This window comes from Lissotriton helveticus, chromosome 3_1 (genome assembly GCF_964261635.1).
Source record: "Lissotriton helveticus chromosome 3_1, aLisHel1.1, whole genome shotgun sequence".
Lineage (NCBI taxonomy): Eukaryota > Metazoa > Chordata > Amphibia > Caudata > Salamandridae > Lissotriton > Lissotriton helveticus.
Window position 1 is genome coordinate 237,325,519 of NC_136061.1, and position 16,772 is coordinate 237,342,290.

The following is a 16,772-nucleotide window of genomic DNA, read 5'->3' on the forward strand; positions in this document are numbered from 1 at the left end:
ACCACTGCGTATGAGGCTCCCTCCTCCGTAGCCAAGTGGGGGCGGGGGAGAGAGCATGCCAAGGTCTGGGGAGGTATAAAAACCACTGGCATCACCCAGTTCCCCTTGCCAGTCCGGCTCTATAAGCTGGTCGGCTAAAGGGTCTACAGACTCCTCTTGGTCCTCCTCACCCTCCTCTGGCTGCTGCTCAAGGGGAAAAGTAACGCCAGGAATGAACAGAGGCACAAACGTACCTTCAGGTGCCGATACCTACATCGGACCGGGGCAGTGTCGAACTCGGGAGTGAGGCTGGAGTCGACGCCAGTTGGAGGCACAACCGTCAGGATGGTACCTTGAGGACGACCAGCGTTGATCAAAATTCAGGCCTGGATCATTGGGGGCCCTCCTGCACCGGGGCCGGAGCCGGCATCAAAGGCCCAGGGCCCCCAGCCGACTCCACAGGGTCCGAAGGTGCACCGGTGGAGCCAGGCTGCCCAAAGATGCCATGCTGTGCATCGTAAAAAGCTTGAAGATGGGCAGGGGACGCTCCAGCTACTGGAAAGGAAGGGAAGTGTGGAGCCATCCCAGAAGCAGGCTCTGAAGTCGGAGCGGCAGAGCGACGACGCTCCAGATCCCACGAAGCATCATCCGATGGCGAAGAGCGACAATGCTTCTTTGCCTTTCTTTTGCTTCAACTTACCCGAGGAGTTCGAAGACTTCGATGAGTGGTGATGGCTCAGCGACCCGTCCCGAGAACTTCCTCTCGACCGGGACCTGGAATGGCGCGGAGCAGACTGCCAGTCCTCCAAGAGATTCGGGACTGCTCCCGCAAAGACTTCGGATTCATGGCCCGGCAGTCGGAGCGAGACTCTGGGTCGTGGTCACGCTCCAGGTACCAGAGGCACACGAGTTGTGGATCTGTGACTGACAACTTGTGACAGGAGTCACAAGGCTTGCAGCCAGTCCGACAATGGGACATCCCTCGCGCTACCAGGAGTTGATGGACTCAAAAAAAGACTACGACAAAAGTCGAAAAAAGTTTAGTCAAAAAGTGAATAAGTGGCAAGCTCTCTCCGGATCTGCGCTGGCTGGCGCGGAAAAAGAAAGAACTGACATCAGCGTGCAGAGGCAGCGTCTAAGTAGACACCTCACGTCACCCCGACGAAGACGGACACTGAGTCGACCGACACCTCCTACCGAGGCGCAGGGGTACGGCTACAGAAAAATTCTCCGGATCCAGTCTAACGCCTGGGGGTAATTCTAAGGTAAGGAATCTATAACTAATGGTCTCTTTCAGATTTTGTGATTTAGTGCCCAATACCCCACATTTTTTATTTTGTGATCCATTTGCTATCAGATTTGAAGATTTCCACTGAGGAACATGTTATTAAAGGAAGAACTAATTCTGGATGAAATATGGGATGTACTATTTTAAAATCATTGCATCCAGATGGACAAAACATCACTGACAATACCACCTGATTACTACATCTCTCAAGATATCTCAGGACTGCACTGATTACATATTATAAATGGAATTTTCACTCATGATGCTTTTTGAAAATCCATCAGTGCCAGCTCTGCAGCCACTGAGCAAACAATTTTGTGCTACCTGAGGAAGGCGGAAGCCGAAACCTTGCAGTGAAAATATACTTTTCTTCTTTGGTGAGTCCATCTGGAAGAGGTGTGGCGCAGCGGCCAGGGCAACTGACTGCGGAACTCTGGGGCTCACGGTTCGTTCCCCGGCAGCAGATCAGCCCAGCACCACGTGACTCTGAGCAATAGCTTGCTTAATCTTCCAGAGGGCTCCCAGCACCTTGACACCTTCGGGTAATTGTTCGCGCTTTACAAATACTGGACATCTGTTTGAGTCACTTCTTTCTTGGTTATTTCATTTCTTTGCAATCTAGATAGGCTGGCTGGCGTGTGTGTAAATAAATATATATATTTCTTTACATCAAAGCTTTCAAATATTCGAAAGCGCCAGGCTGTTCACTTTAGTATAAAAGAGTGTTATTATTAAATTCCAGCTGAGGTACAAAGCACCGATAACTTATAATTTTTATGTGACTAGGTGCAAAAACTGTGAAACCGACCAAAATAGCTAATAAGGATAAGCTTTTGGGGAGTTCTTGGCCAGCTGCGCAATAATCAAATGATTTCATCATGCAAGATGACATTATAAGCTTCCTGTACAATACTGTATAATTCTTTAACTCAATAATTCTTGTGGGAACAGTCTTTATTTAATCACTGTCACACACACATAGCTGCCAAGGTTTCAGATTGCCATGTGTGACAGTTTCATAATTTCAGAGAAATTATGAGTGACATTTTAACGACTATGAATGCTCTGAACTGTTGCTCAGGAACTATTTTTTTGCAGTTGTGTGTTTTTTTAGGATCGTGCTTCTGTGTGGTGAATGCTATAAGCCTGCACAAGACACACAGCTATGGAAAGCCACACCATTTGGCAGTGAGATAGTGCAGACCTTCTGCTTGCACATCAGTGTATTTATTCCCTGCCTGGAAATGGGTTCATCTGCTCAGCCCCGCACTCGCAGACAGTGACACCGGCGAACTCAGCAGAAGGCTGTCACAGACCTAGTGCTGCCTCTCTGATGATGTATGTGCAGCCGCTCTGACTGTCATTTGTTGCACCGACTGGAAACACCAGTCCACTGTGACTGCACTACGGCTAGCGCAAAAAAAATAATAAACACATACCAACAAGCAGGCACTCACTTTACTTGTTGAGTGGCAATTGCAGGCGGCAGGCCGCCTTGTCGTTAGAGCGCAACGACTCCTGGCCGAGGCAAACGCCGGCCAGCATAAGTCCGAGGCTCAGGAGGCCTGGCTGCACAGGGCGTGCATTGGAAAGGTGGCGGGTCGGCTCCGGTCACGGCAGGGTCAATGATACCGCAATGATAACGCGGTGCAAGCAGCTCTGATATTTCCACTGCAGCGCCTGCCAGGCGCCAACGCGGGCGGAAGCAGGAAGTCCCGCCTAGTGTGGGTCTAAAATTGAAACTGACCTGAGTCACACAGACACTTATTCTCACGTCAGTCATGATGTATCAGAAAGCCGGCGGCCAGCAGGGCGGTGAATATTGGAAGAATTACTTGTTCATTTGTAGCACTAGCAGCTAGACTTGCAGACTGTGAGCCAGCTTGTCTCTCTGGGAGCAGGGCACGGTGAGCTGCAATTCTGGCTTTTATTTCTTGAGCTTACTATGTGAATGATTAGTGGCGCTGCCGCTCCACCTCGACTGATGCCATTATGTGTGATTAAGCATTTCAGTGCAGTGATGCGGACCACTACACTGAAATGCGTTAGTCTAACGCTTGATGCGTGATACTTGGCAGAGTTGCACACATATTTTGCTTGAATAAGGAGGTAGCCCTTTGATAATTTATGTTTACCATGAGCTTATTTGCAAATCAAAAAAATACTCATCAATTTGTAACAGTTTTGTTATTATTTCATGCATCACATTCAGTGTTATCAGCATTAGAACACACCTTATCAATTTTAATAGATTTGTAATTATTTCATACATCACAAGCATTGTTATCCGCATTAGAACACAAATTCCTCTTACAGACATAATGAAAAAAATTCTCTTTAGTGTAATGTATAAATAACTTACTTACACACTTGGGAAATATAATTATGTTTTTCAAGAACTGTTTTACATTTGTTTACAATACCTTTTTATTCTGTATAAAAATATGACTGAGGTGGGTTCTGTTTAATTTAACAACACATTCTAATATAGGATCTACGGATATCCTTATTTTCTATTTTGGTCTGTTATCACTGTTTTTGCACTTAGTCACATAAAAATGACTGGTTGTCTTCCACCAACTAACCAGTCATCAAGAGAATTTTTTGCTGAAACGCATTGGGGCTTTGTACCGCTGTCGGAAGTGAATAGAAATGCTCTTTTGCATTAAAGTCCATGGACTGCTGCTTTTGTTACTTGAAAGCTTTGATATGGTCTTTGAGATATCCGGGACCTCACACCGGAGAGCGCACTGCACCAAGTGCCTGAGAGACAGTGAGAACTTTCATATTTAGGATATATATATAATTTTAGGATATATATATATATTTAGGATATATATATATATATATATATGTTTTATAGAGTGCACGGCTACTTCGAAGTGTGTCCCGGAGCGAACAGGCAAAGCCCAGGTACGCATCCCCCAGCAGACATCGTACTGATATATCAATAGATAATGTGATCAAGCTCCGAGGAGGAGCGAAACGCGTCATGGAGGGCACTGGTCCATGCTATTTCATGGCGTAAATAAAAATTTACACTGCTTACCCACTATTTTGGTGTGGGAGTCCGTGGTTCTTTTGTAAGGAGATTTGGAGGTCCGTGCCTGTGTGGTTCTGCCTTGGGCGGACAGGACTATTATATATATATATATATACACACACACTACAGTTTGGATTAAAACTTTTATTGTACCTCTAGATTGCTCAACGTTTTCATGTCATCAAGTTCTTAAAGTACAAGAAGAAGATAGTACATTTGGAGGTTGGATATCACCAGCTCCCTCCTTGCATCTTCCATATATGGTGGATCTTGGCACTGCTGCAGTCAGGGCACCATCACATTTTAGACATAGAAGTGCAAGTAAAGACAAAAAACAATGCACCCAATACCTGGAACAACATCCCTGTATTGATTCTATTTATTGGCATTTTGTTATGCACATAGGTATCACAGCGTAGTCCACTGGCATACAACTTTGCATATCGTTACTTAGTGACAAACACAAACAACGGATGTGAGAAGAGCTTCTAGCACATTGATACTAGCATACACCATAGGTATCATTCATTATGCATATAGTCTGCACTTCTTTGGGGGGTAACTCCCTTGATCAGTTGGGTATTCGCGCTCTTCTATGAAGGTAGTGTCTGAGATTCCTTGGACAGCGGCATGTCAGTTGCAAGTGGGTTAGTGTCTTGATCTATGGTTAGTGTGTGAGTTGTGCGATTACGCTCTGCTCAGCCACCCCACAAAGGGCCCCCAAATATCTTTAGGTCTAGAAGCCATAGGCACGAGTTCCCAGTAGGTCAACAGTTGTTCCTGACAGTATGTGAGAATCTTAATCCAGGAGTTTATAGATGGACTGCGCCCCCACCCCCCAGTTCTTTCAATTTCGTGCTTGGTTAATATTATCAACAACGATGTTAATCTTTGCGTGCCTGGAGGAATCTCCTTAACATACCCCAGCAGGCCTAGAGCTGTGTACAGTTTATGTCCATCGCCATAACAGCACTTGTTATAGTGAATGCTTAGATCCAAAAGTCAGTGCCATGCAAGATGGATGAACCTCCAGCAGTGACTGTCGGCCATAGGCCCATTTTTTTGCGTTGTGGAAGAGTCCTATACAGTTGGTGTAGAAATTTGAAGTGCAGCAGTGGCAATCTCTAATTGGGGGACATTGACTCTAATTGGCTGAAGCAATATTGCTACTGTGCCTCTGTGAGTGGATTCCACAATGCAGAGTTCCATAACTATCACATGCGGTTTCGCCACTGGGTGCTCTATCTGCATAGAGGCATTTAATCGGGTTATTAACTTGCTTGGTGAGTCATTGGTTAGTATGTGTTCTAGAGGGGCTAATGTAGGAGTTGGGACCGGGAATGTATTGTGCAGTTCCCTGCATGTGTCTTTCAGATGATAATAGCACATTAGGGAGCTGTGATCGCCAGGGGCCTGAGGCTGCTGACTTGGTGGGTACTCTTCGAAAAACGGTTGTCGATGTTGGACATACGGGCCCCCCGTTTAAGGCAGTATACATGATGGGTCCGAAATAGAATATAGGTTATCTCTGGATTATCACACCAGAATCCACACTTGTGGGGGGATTTGTTGTTTTTGGAGAAGAAATTGGAATAAAACGGACTGAATTTGTAAGAACATAGACAAAGGGGACCACATGAAATATAAGAATCATTTGGCTTTTGAAGAGAAAAAAATCAAAATCGATCTACACGACCGTGTTTGCAATTGTGAACATTGTATGCCCTGAAGAAGTTCTGTTTTCAGAACGAAACGCGTTGGCTGTGATTCATCAAATAATAAAAAAGAAGAATATAAAAATCCAGAAAGAAGGAATTGTATTCATTGGGTGGACTGTACACAATTGTGCTTAACAAACATATACATTTTGAGGTGGTGCAACTTTAATATATGGTTTGAAGGTGGCGCTCTTGGACAGAGAGCACGGTTAAAGGTTTTGCACACAGGATTGAGCTAAGTGATAAGATATTGGTAAAATACTTCTGTTTGGTGCCTGGCAAAAAATTGATCCACTGTCCAGTTCTTTCTGTTTTCACTTCAGCTCAAAGTATGTGAATATCTCGGACATAATTTCTTCCCGAAAGACCCGTCAAGTAATGCCTCTGGTAGGAGTTGCCAAGTGAAGGCTCTCAATAGTGTGTTTGGGAGCGTTAGTTTAAGTAGTACTGGGGCGAGATCCGATAGGGAGTGTGGCATATGCTTAATGTCGGACGTTCTGGTAGCAATGTCTTTTGTTAACAGCCAGAAGTCTAGGGAAGACCATGCATTATGGTGTGTGGTAATGCACGTGCCAGCAAGCGTGTCCCGATCCCTCTGTCTCCAGATATCGATCAGGTGATCGTCGCCCATGATCGATTTACTTGTGCCATGGCCTAGGGGTGCAAACTACAGCTGCTTCCAGTCGGTCTTTAGTGTCATCTAATAAAAATCTATAATCTCAGCACCATCCGATCGTTTCGCTCCCAGCACTTCTGCCCATCTGCCTACATCGTACAGTAGAAGTCCGGGTCATTAGTATTGGGGCCATATAAAGCCACCAATGTGAATTTCTGCCTCAGACGTACCAGTCTACTATAACATATCTGCCCTCTGGGTCTGTACGGGTGACCTCAGAGACCCAACTTAAGTCTTTGCAGATTATGATCGCAACACCCCTTGAGTAATTTGAGTAGTGTGCCGCATAGAAGTGTTCCCTTCTCCTCAAGTACAACTTGGTAAACGTTGCAGCAGTGAGGTGGGTCTCCTGTATGACACACATGTCTATGTTGTGCCTAACTAAATAGGATTGCGCTAATCGCGCTTTTCTATAGTCATTTAACCCTCGAATATTCCAGGTCAAGAGTGTTAAAGCCATCATGTCCAGGTGTGTAGTGCGATTAGTAGTGCGACTGTGCAAGTTAATGTGGTTAGGTCTGAGGTGTAGTGGTTTTGATCTGATCTATCACCGGAGACATAGCCGAGCAGTATATGGGCTGTGGTGAATCCATGTGTTGGTTAGATACTGGTTTGTCTTGGCTAACATTGAGCAACTATTGATGACCAACCAAATTAACTACAACAACTTTACCCCCCCGCCCACACCAACCCCCCAATCAGGTTGTGTATCCATTTCCACCCTCAACCCTCCAACCATCTGATATGAGGCTGCATTACAACAGAAAGAGTAGGGAATATACCCACTGGTGGCCCGGCATCGCAGGTGAATTCTCTCACCATAGTTAGTGAGGTGGCCAAACAGTTAGGCATCCTGTGGGTTTTTACCAATCATAATCGATAATTATAAGGAGTAAGGACAGAGGCTTTATTGAGAGTTCAATAGGACCTCGGCTTGTACAGTTCGGTTCAATGCCTTCAAATAGCAGGTCGGCTAAAGAAAAACTTGTTGGTTAATCATTGTCACTTAGAATGTCACCCGCTCTCTTTCCAGTTAGAGACGAGCTGGCATGTTTCGGTCGTGAAACGTTTTTGGAAAATTGCATCGCCGATTTTACATCCTTGACGAGGCGTGGTTTCCCTTTGTGGGTGAAGCGCAGTTTCGCTGGGATTAGAAGAGCATAAGGGATTTCTGCCTTCTATAGCAGGCGCTTTACTGGGAGGAATTATTTTCAAGCTGCTTGGATTCCAGGGGTGAAGTCAGGGTAGAAGGCCAATGTGTTACCTCGGTGCTGTATATTACCATGTTCGTGGGCCATACGAAGTACTCCGTCCCGATCTCTGTAGTTTAGTATGCGCACTAATATGGGCCTTGGTACAGCTCCCACAGCTGGTCGGGGACCCAGTGAGAGATGGGCCCTCTCCACTATGAATACTGCAGAGAGGTGTGTGCCAAAGAGGTCTTTTAATAGGGTTTCGACATATAGCTCCATTGAAGCCTTAGCCGTTGTCTCCGGCACCCAGCGATGTGCAGGTTGTGGCGCCAAGAGCGGTTGTCAAGGTCTTCATTTTTGGCACGTATTATCAACAGAATTTTTTCCATTTGGAGGTTTTGTTCCTTAGTGTCCGTTTGAAATTTGTGCACGTCATCTGCTCTATTTTCCAGCATAGAGCATTGTGTGCCACCCTGACTCTTATTTGGCCACATCCTCTCAATAAATAAATGTGATAGAGCAGCAGACTGATACTACATACCATCTGTGTATGCTTGGGTTGCTGCTGGGCTGTTCCTTGAAGATTGAGGGTGCCTTTAGGCAAATTCTTTGACTCCTGCTATTTGTCTTCAACCTGCTAGCATGCTGCTCCTATGGCAGAGTGAGACGGCAAGCAGTTCCTTGTCCTGGCCGCCCGATTCTTCTCATGTTGCCACCAAGCAGCTCATTTAGCACGGAAAGCGCCCGGTTCGCTATTCCTTACCTCCACCATTTCGCTCACCCTGCCAGTGGAACACTGATGGGGTAATCAGTGCACCTGGAAGCTCCCACCCTGTCCTGATATACATTGGTTAAGCCAATGGCTTTGACATGAACATTAAAACGCAAGCCAGGCCTATTAGATTTGCCGCAGTTTGTATTGTTGTTTGCTCTTTTATATACAGTGCAAACACGACCTGAAGGTATTGGATCGCTAGACAGGACCACCAGTTAAGTTACACAAGGATACATTCATTTTTCGAAGGGACAGGGAGATTAAGTGATAAGCCCAGAATCACAGGGTGTTGAGCCAATGCCGAGACTCAAACGTGGTTCCCCAGCTCCAAAGTTGGCAGCTCTGGCCGTTATGCCACAGGACTTGTGATTTTGCTCAATGTTCTTAATGAGCTCTTCACTGCAATAATAGCAGTCCCTACCCCTCCGTATTTGTTTTGTTAATCTCCATGAAACCCGAGGCATCCACAATCACGCATACATCACTACTACTAAAGCTCACCAACCAATGTAATCAAACCATAGTTTTATGCCTACAGCATTCATATATGACCCATCAAAACCACTTCATCTGTTTCATATCAAAAACACCTCAGAGCGCTCAGTGTCCTAGCCAGGTGAATACACTGTCACTTTTTATTTTTGGAATGCTTGATCAATTAACAACAAGACTTACATCACCAAATGCGAGCTCTGCGAGTTGCTAGCGCTGGCCGTACCCTTGTGTTGTGTGTTTGTTCGTGCTTTTAAACCTTTATTTTTTGTTTTAAAACATTGGAATACCTTTTTGCCACGAAGTTTTACTTTGTCCTGATCGTGTCGCACGCCTCCTGCGCTGACTCCGGTCCACCGCAGCTGATTGCTGTTTGAGTGGAGGTCGGACCGGGCAGAGCGAGATACACCCCCCCAGACGCTGCCTCCCAGAAACCTCACATTAGGTCCATAGCCTCCGCGACGCGCGACTGAAGCTCTGCAAGTTGCTAGCGTTGGCCGTACCCTTGTGTTGTGTGTTTGTTCGTGCTTTTAAACCTTTATTTTTCATTTTAAAACATTGGAATACCTTTTTGCCACGAAGCTTTACTTTGTCCTGATCGCGCCGCACACGCCTCCCGCGCCGACTCCGGTCCACCGCAGCTGATTACTGTTTGAGTGGAGGTCGGACCGGGCAGAGCTAGATACACCCCCCCCTGACGCTGCCTCGCTGGGTATAAGTTCAGTCCATGTCAAGAACGCGCAGCAGGCGCGCCAAAGCAAGCCAGTCTGCGCCCGTCGGCACCCAGCCGGGACCTGGGGCCAGTCATAATGCCCATTCGATCACTTATACCTCATCTGAGCTTTACAACCTACAGGCAATTGGCCCATCAGCTTCAATGTCAGGATAGCCGTAAAGAAAGAAGGGATTCTGTGCCCCAGAGACCTATCTCCTGAGTACCGCACCCAGTGTATTGGGCAGGGATCTCCTCTCCCCCATAAGGAATCACCAGTACCCACCATTCCCTACACCCAGGCAGCAGGTCCTCTTGTCATCACCTACTTAAACACGCGTTCTATGGTGAAGCACCAGCTCGAAATCTTTCAACTGCTTAACGACGACAAACCTGAAAATCCTACTTCTGTCAGAAACCTGGCTCAAGGCTGGCTCTACCCCCGATATCCTTGCAGCAATACCTACCGGCTACTACATACTTCAGGCAAATAGGGTATCGGGTAAGCTAGGGGGCGGAGTGGCAGCTATTATCCAACAAAAACACAAATTTACCACCCTACAGATCAACAGCCTACTTCATGTCGACAGTCTTATTTTAAAATTTGACTCCCCTAAGTTATCCTTCATTAGTGCTCTTTTTTTATCGACCTCCTGATCATATGCCCCTGTTCCCTAAACTTTTTGGTGAATTAATTTCCCAGCTAGTCATCAATCATGCCAGGCTCATTATCCTTGGCGACTTTAACTACTGGCCCTCTGATACTCACGAGAGTGCCATCTCGGCCGAGTTCACGGACTTTCTACTAGGCATGAATTTCACCCAACATGTGCACAAGGCTACCCACGCCAAGGGGCATATTTTGGACCAGGTCTGGACCTCGAACATAAAAATTACTCTTCCCTTAGTCTCTCCCTGCACTTGGTCTGATCATCATTTTATTTCTTTTACTATGTCCTATACTCCTTCCACTATGTCACCCCCGGCAGGCAATTTCTTGGCCAGAAACTGGAAACGGGCTAACATGGATGACTTCCATGCATTCTTAACAGCCACCTCTACCAAAGAACAGGCCCCTATCTCTCTTCAGGCTTCTAACCTTGACCACTGGCTAGAAGTAGCCAGTGACAAGGTGGCCCTTTGAAAAAAATCCTACTTAAACGCCCCCACGACGCCCAACGCTGGTTTTCTGACGATCTAAAAAAGAAAAAACTGACACTCAGACAGGCAGAGCGCCATTGGCGGCGAGCCTATGCATCTGAGGAGAGAGCGGTATATGTAGCCCTGTTAAAAAATTACAAAGATGCCATTCTTCAGACTAAATCTGCTTACTTCTCCCAAAAAATCACTAACTCATCCACAAAGGCTAAAGACATTTTCTCAATTGTCGATGAACTTGCACAACCTGACAGGGTGACCGCTAAATCTGTCCCTTCACAAATACTATGTGATTCATTGAATTCATTTTTTATTGACAAAATTACCTTCATCAAGAACAATAGACCTACTGCCACTTCCCCTACTACCTCCCCCACAACCGGTAAAAACCCCTTCACGTTTGATCAAATCCCCCCGATTTCTAGAGAAGAATTCCTGACCCTACTGAATAAAGTGGGATCTGGCTCTCCTAATGACCGCTGCCCCCCCACATTCTGAATGAGGCCTTTCTTACCTGCCCTAACCCACCGCTTTCATTCCTTAATAACTCCCTTAAATCGGGCATTGTTCCAGACATCTTTAAATGCGCCGCAGTTGTCCCTTTACTAAAAAAAAACAATGCCGATCCTTAGGTGCTGAGCAATTTTTGTCCTATTTCTTTGCTCCCTTACCTCAGCAAAATATTAGAGGCTCACGTCATGAATTGCCTCATTTATTGAGCATTCCCAGTTTCTCGACCCTTGGCAGGCGGGTTTTTAGGCCAGCACATTCTACGGAATCTGTCATCCTGGCAGTCATGGATGAGCTTAGGAGAGGAGCCGATAAAAACATCACCCAGGCCCTGGTGCTTCTGGATCCATCGGCGGCTTTTGACACGGTCAATCATGAACTTTTGATCGACCGTGTCAGCAATGCCGGCATTCAGGGTCTGGCCCTCAAGTGGATCACGTCCTTTCTACATAGGCACTTCCAGGCAGTCAGTTTGGCCAACTTCTCGGCAGAGAATACAAAACTGACCTGGGGGGTCCCTCAGGATTCTGCTTTATCGCCCCTCCTATTTAATTTATACATGCAACACTTGATTGTGTCTCTATGTAATAGCCAAGCCATAACCTTCAATTACGCCGACGACCATCAGTTGTTATTTAACATAGATTCCTCCAATATATCAATTAGTAATTTTCAATCCACTATGACCTTCATTAGTGAATGGATGTATTCTAGCCAATTAAAACTTAATCTCGATAAAACAGAGCTTGTTCTAACTGGAGGCTCCTCCAACCCCTGGAACCCTAGCTTCTGGCCTTCATCTCTGGGCTCCCCTCCTCGACCAGTAAATTCTGTAAAAAGTCTTGGAGTTATCATCTGTAGCGACTTGTCCTTGAAGCCTCAAATCAATGCTGTAGTTTCCTCCTGCTTTTTCCATCTTCGCAAAATTCGGAAAATCTGTAGGTTCTTGACCACAGAGGCCCTTACTCTTGTCATCTTGGCCCTGGTCACCTCTTGCATCGACTATGCGAATGCTCTTTATGTTGGCATTCCAGCATATCAACTTAATCGCGTACAGCTCGTACAAAATCAGGCAGCGAGGCTCATTTTTCTCCAACCCAAGCATCAACATGTTAGACCCCTGATGAAGAGCCTTCACTGGCTCCCGGTAGCCAAACGCTGTGTATTTAAATTAGGCTGTACCATCTTTAAAGCCCTTGCTGGTCAAGGCCCTGCTTTTATCTCTTCCAGGATCCAACGTTCTGTCCGCTCACGCGAACTCCGTTCCTCTCACCTTCACTTGCTCACTATCCCCACTTTCAAACGGAAAAAACATGGTGGTCTTAGGTTTTCTTTTTTGGCCCCCCGGTTTTGGAACTCCCTCCCTAATGAGCTGAGATTGGTAACATGCTATACTTAATTTAGAACTCTCTTGAAAACTTTCCTGTTCTCATAAGCTTATGAATAATGTTCCAAGAATCTCTGTCACAGTCCTTCCGTTCTTAGCGCCATGAAACCGCTTGGTGTAAAGGCGCTTTAAAAATAATTTTAACAAATGACTTAATTCCTACCCCTAGATGTCAAAGCCATCACTGAAACCCTCAAGACTACCCCTATCCTGACACACAATCTTACACTTTCAAATAGCATTTAATAATCATTGCACTTTTCAAAGCCAAATTCCTATCCAAATATTGTCCTCCATGTGTCATAGGCTCTTGGATATCAGCTAACTTCAGCACTCTCTCTTGCAGCTTAACTCTTATCACTCAAAACTTCCACAGCTCCCACACATCACCAGAACACCCATTAAACAATATATTGATTTGTAACACACTGTAAAACTGTCTAAATATACCTCTTTTTCTACCATTGTCATTAAAACATCTGTTACCACACCTGACTCCCATTTCCACTGCTACATCCCTCATGCCGAAAAGAAAAAAACACTCCATACACAAACTACGGGAGTTAGTAGGCCAAACACACAGCTACCCTACCCCGTATATAATAAAGTATAATTCTCAAAATGTAATCAGATCTTCCACCATGCTTTCCTCTAGGACAACTTTATGGGCACATACTCTCCAAAAGTCTCAGATCCACAATTATAAATAAAACCACACGTCCCTCAAAAATAATGATGCACAAGAACCAGACTGCAGAAAACCTGCACCCATGCAAAGCAGCCTTGGATCTCTGTCCAGAGCACCTAATTTAATGTTTGATCTAGAACAACCATATTTCACTTCTTTCCCTGCCTCAGGATTCAAAATCTACTTCTCCTCAAAAATGACCAAAGACAAACCCTTGCTTCACTACTCTAACATCTCTAGCATTCCACAACCTCAATCAGCTAATTTTGCTGACTTTGCCACTACATCACCCACAAATCTTATCCCAATATTCAAATCTGCCAACACTTTGTGTTTCCCATATTACCCTTTCTGTGTGGTCTCCTAATTGAATGCATTGAATATGTTGTCGTTCTACTTTTGTTAAAAAAATATATAAAGATCAGTTCCCGTGTTCTCATCTAACTATAGCTCATTGTCTCTATTTTACCTCTCCAAAATACTTGAATGCCTCCTTTTCAATTTCCAGATTCTCTCTCAAGTTTACCAATCTACTCAACGTCCTCCCATCAGGCTTCTGTGCCCTCCAATCTACTGAATCAATCTTAACACACAGAGTTAACTTCATAACCTTCGTCCACCACAACCACCACTCATCCATATTCATATTCCTGGATATCCAGCTTTTGACATGCTGACTACCTTATTTCACTTGGCACTGTAGAGTCACAGGACATCACAGTCTCTGCTCTTAAATTGTTTTCGTATCTGATCATTCTTTCTCTTTACTTGTGGTCTGTAAATTAAGTGCTACTAGTGGGCCTGCAGCTAAAGTGGTGCCATACACTTTGTAGCCTTTTAAACATGTCTCAGGCTGCCATTGCAGGCTGTGTCTACAATTTTAAACTGCCATTTCGACCTGGTAAAATATACGTTTTTGCTTGGCCTAAACCTTTCTTTTTAATACATACAAGCCACCCTGAGGGTAGGCCGTAAATACCCCATAAGGCAGGGTGCAGTGCATTTAAATGGTTGGACATGTACTTTTAAGTTTTACAATTCTGAAACTAGCACTTTTATAAGGTTGGCAGTTTCTTGTCCTAAATGCCATTTAAGGCCTGCAGCCTGTTACTGGGTCACATGACTAGGTGTGGCTGGCAGTAGTTGGTCATTGTGTATTGCTTCCAGATATAGAGATCAAAGGAAGCTAGATGGTGGCAGGATAGGCCACTCTGAATTAACGAGGGGGAGGAGCTGTCACCTACCACACAAGGCACTGCCTGAGCACTTGCACAAAGGGGCTTGACACTAGTCTATTGCGACCCCAGCCAATCTGGAGCCAGGGAACAGAGGCAGGAAATTCCAGGCACCTCTGGGGGTGGACACATCTAGAAGCTTCTCCTACTTCAAAGTGGGCACCAGGTATAAATATCAGGCACCAACTCTTCAGTATAACATCTGGCCTGCAGAAGACTCAGGAGAAGGACTTCTGTTGGCACCCTGCTGCCTGACTGAAGGACTGGACCTGCACCTTGAATGAATGAATGAATGAAAGGGAATTTATAACCGCGCGATTGCTGCCCTGAGGCGTCCAAGCGCTAAAAAAAAGGAACCAGTGAAGGATAAGGGGTTGAGAACCAGAAAAGGAGGGAGAACTGAGTTAAATTAAACAGAATTAAATAGGTGTGTTTTTAATTGTTTACGGAAGGAAACAAGATCAGGATTGAAACTAGGACCACCAGTGACTAGAAGGGCTATATTACTGACCTCCTGATCCAATAATCAGGGACAGAAGGTTCTGGACCCCTGGTAGTGAACCTGAAGGTGTTCTGTCATCCCAACTGTGGTCCCAGCAAAACTGACGCATCGGAGTCACTCCGCGGCGCATCACCTCGCCAAAATCCACATCTCGGCCACTGTGTGAATTGTCCCAGTCGCAGGACTTAGCATTGATGCCCGCAGCCTCCTTGGAACCACAGCTGTACGACATCCTCGATGCAGGCCTTTGCATCGTAAGCCCCTTATCAATGATGCAGGACTACACATCGTAAGCCCCACACCTTCTTTGAAACCCACCAGTATGCAAAATATCTAATGATACAGGATTTCGCATCATTATCCCCTCATCGACAGGCTCCTTGATAATGACCCAGGAACTTGCATCGCATCATTGCAGCTTCTCGTAAACAACACTGTGCGATGCATCACCACACCAGGTCCCGCATTGCCTCGGCTGCGTGACGCATCCTGGATGAACGACTTCACAACGGCCTGCAACCAAGATTTAAGTTACTCTTGTTCAACTGGCCTAAATGGGTCCCTGGAGCTAACCCATGCTCCATAGAGGCACGACCAGAGAACTAAAGTTGGTGCTTTGTTCTTTTAGGCATTATTTTGACTTGAATCTTTAAAATTGCATTTGTCTGGTTCTACTGATTAGATTTTTGTCATTTTGATCCCAAATTGTTTATTAAAAAATAGTATATTTTTGTAATTTTGTGTGGGATTTTCTTTGTGTTTCACTTCATTATGGTTCGAATTGCTGCACAAATAATTTACATATTTCTGCCAAGTTAAACCGGACTCCTTTCTGCCAAGGTACCACAGGTTTGATCACATATTAATTTAGGGTTTGCTTGCGACTTCAACTTCACTAGGATTGTGGCTGGAGTTTTACCCCCTCTCAATCAGATAACCCAATTACACGTCCTATGTCAATATACCATACTGCAACTTAAGATCAGAAAATCAACACCTCCTAATGCCACCAGAACCACCCTGACCAACATCCTTCCATCTTCTTGCCACCATCGCAGCACTGGCCACTAAACACAAGAGTTTGCCCAACTATTTTTTAAAACACTAAAAATCCATCTCTCAGGACAATGATTGTTAAGAATTACCATAGACTTACCAAATATCGTAAGGAGGTCAACTTGATATATATTTTATTGTGTACAGTACTGAGAGGTTTGTTTGACCTTGCGGTGCTTGCAATGGCATATTAAACACTTATTATTTGTAACCACTTTGATTTTTGTAACTACACTCAGTCTATTGTCCAACATTCCAAAATAAAAACATTTCCTAAAGTACGACATTTCTGATCAAAATGTTAAACGATTATCTAAAATAAGTAAATTATTAATTAAAAAAATAATTAAATAATTATTA

At 44.9% G+C, this 16,772-nt stretch overlaps 1 protein-coding gene across 2 annotated transcripts in view; it reads right to left on the reverse strand.

Annotated features, from left to right (window-relative positions):
- The window catches only part of RABEP1 (rabaptin, RAB GTPase binding effector protein 1), a 919,122-nt gene that overhangs the window by 266,494 nt on the left and 635,856 nt on the right, over positions 1-16,772 (reverse strand). The gene's annotated exons all lie outside the window — the stretch shown is intronic.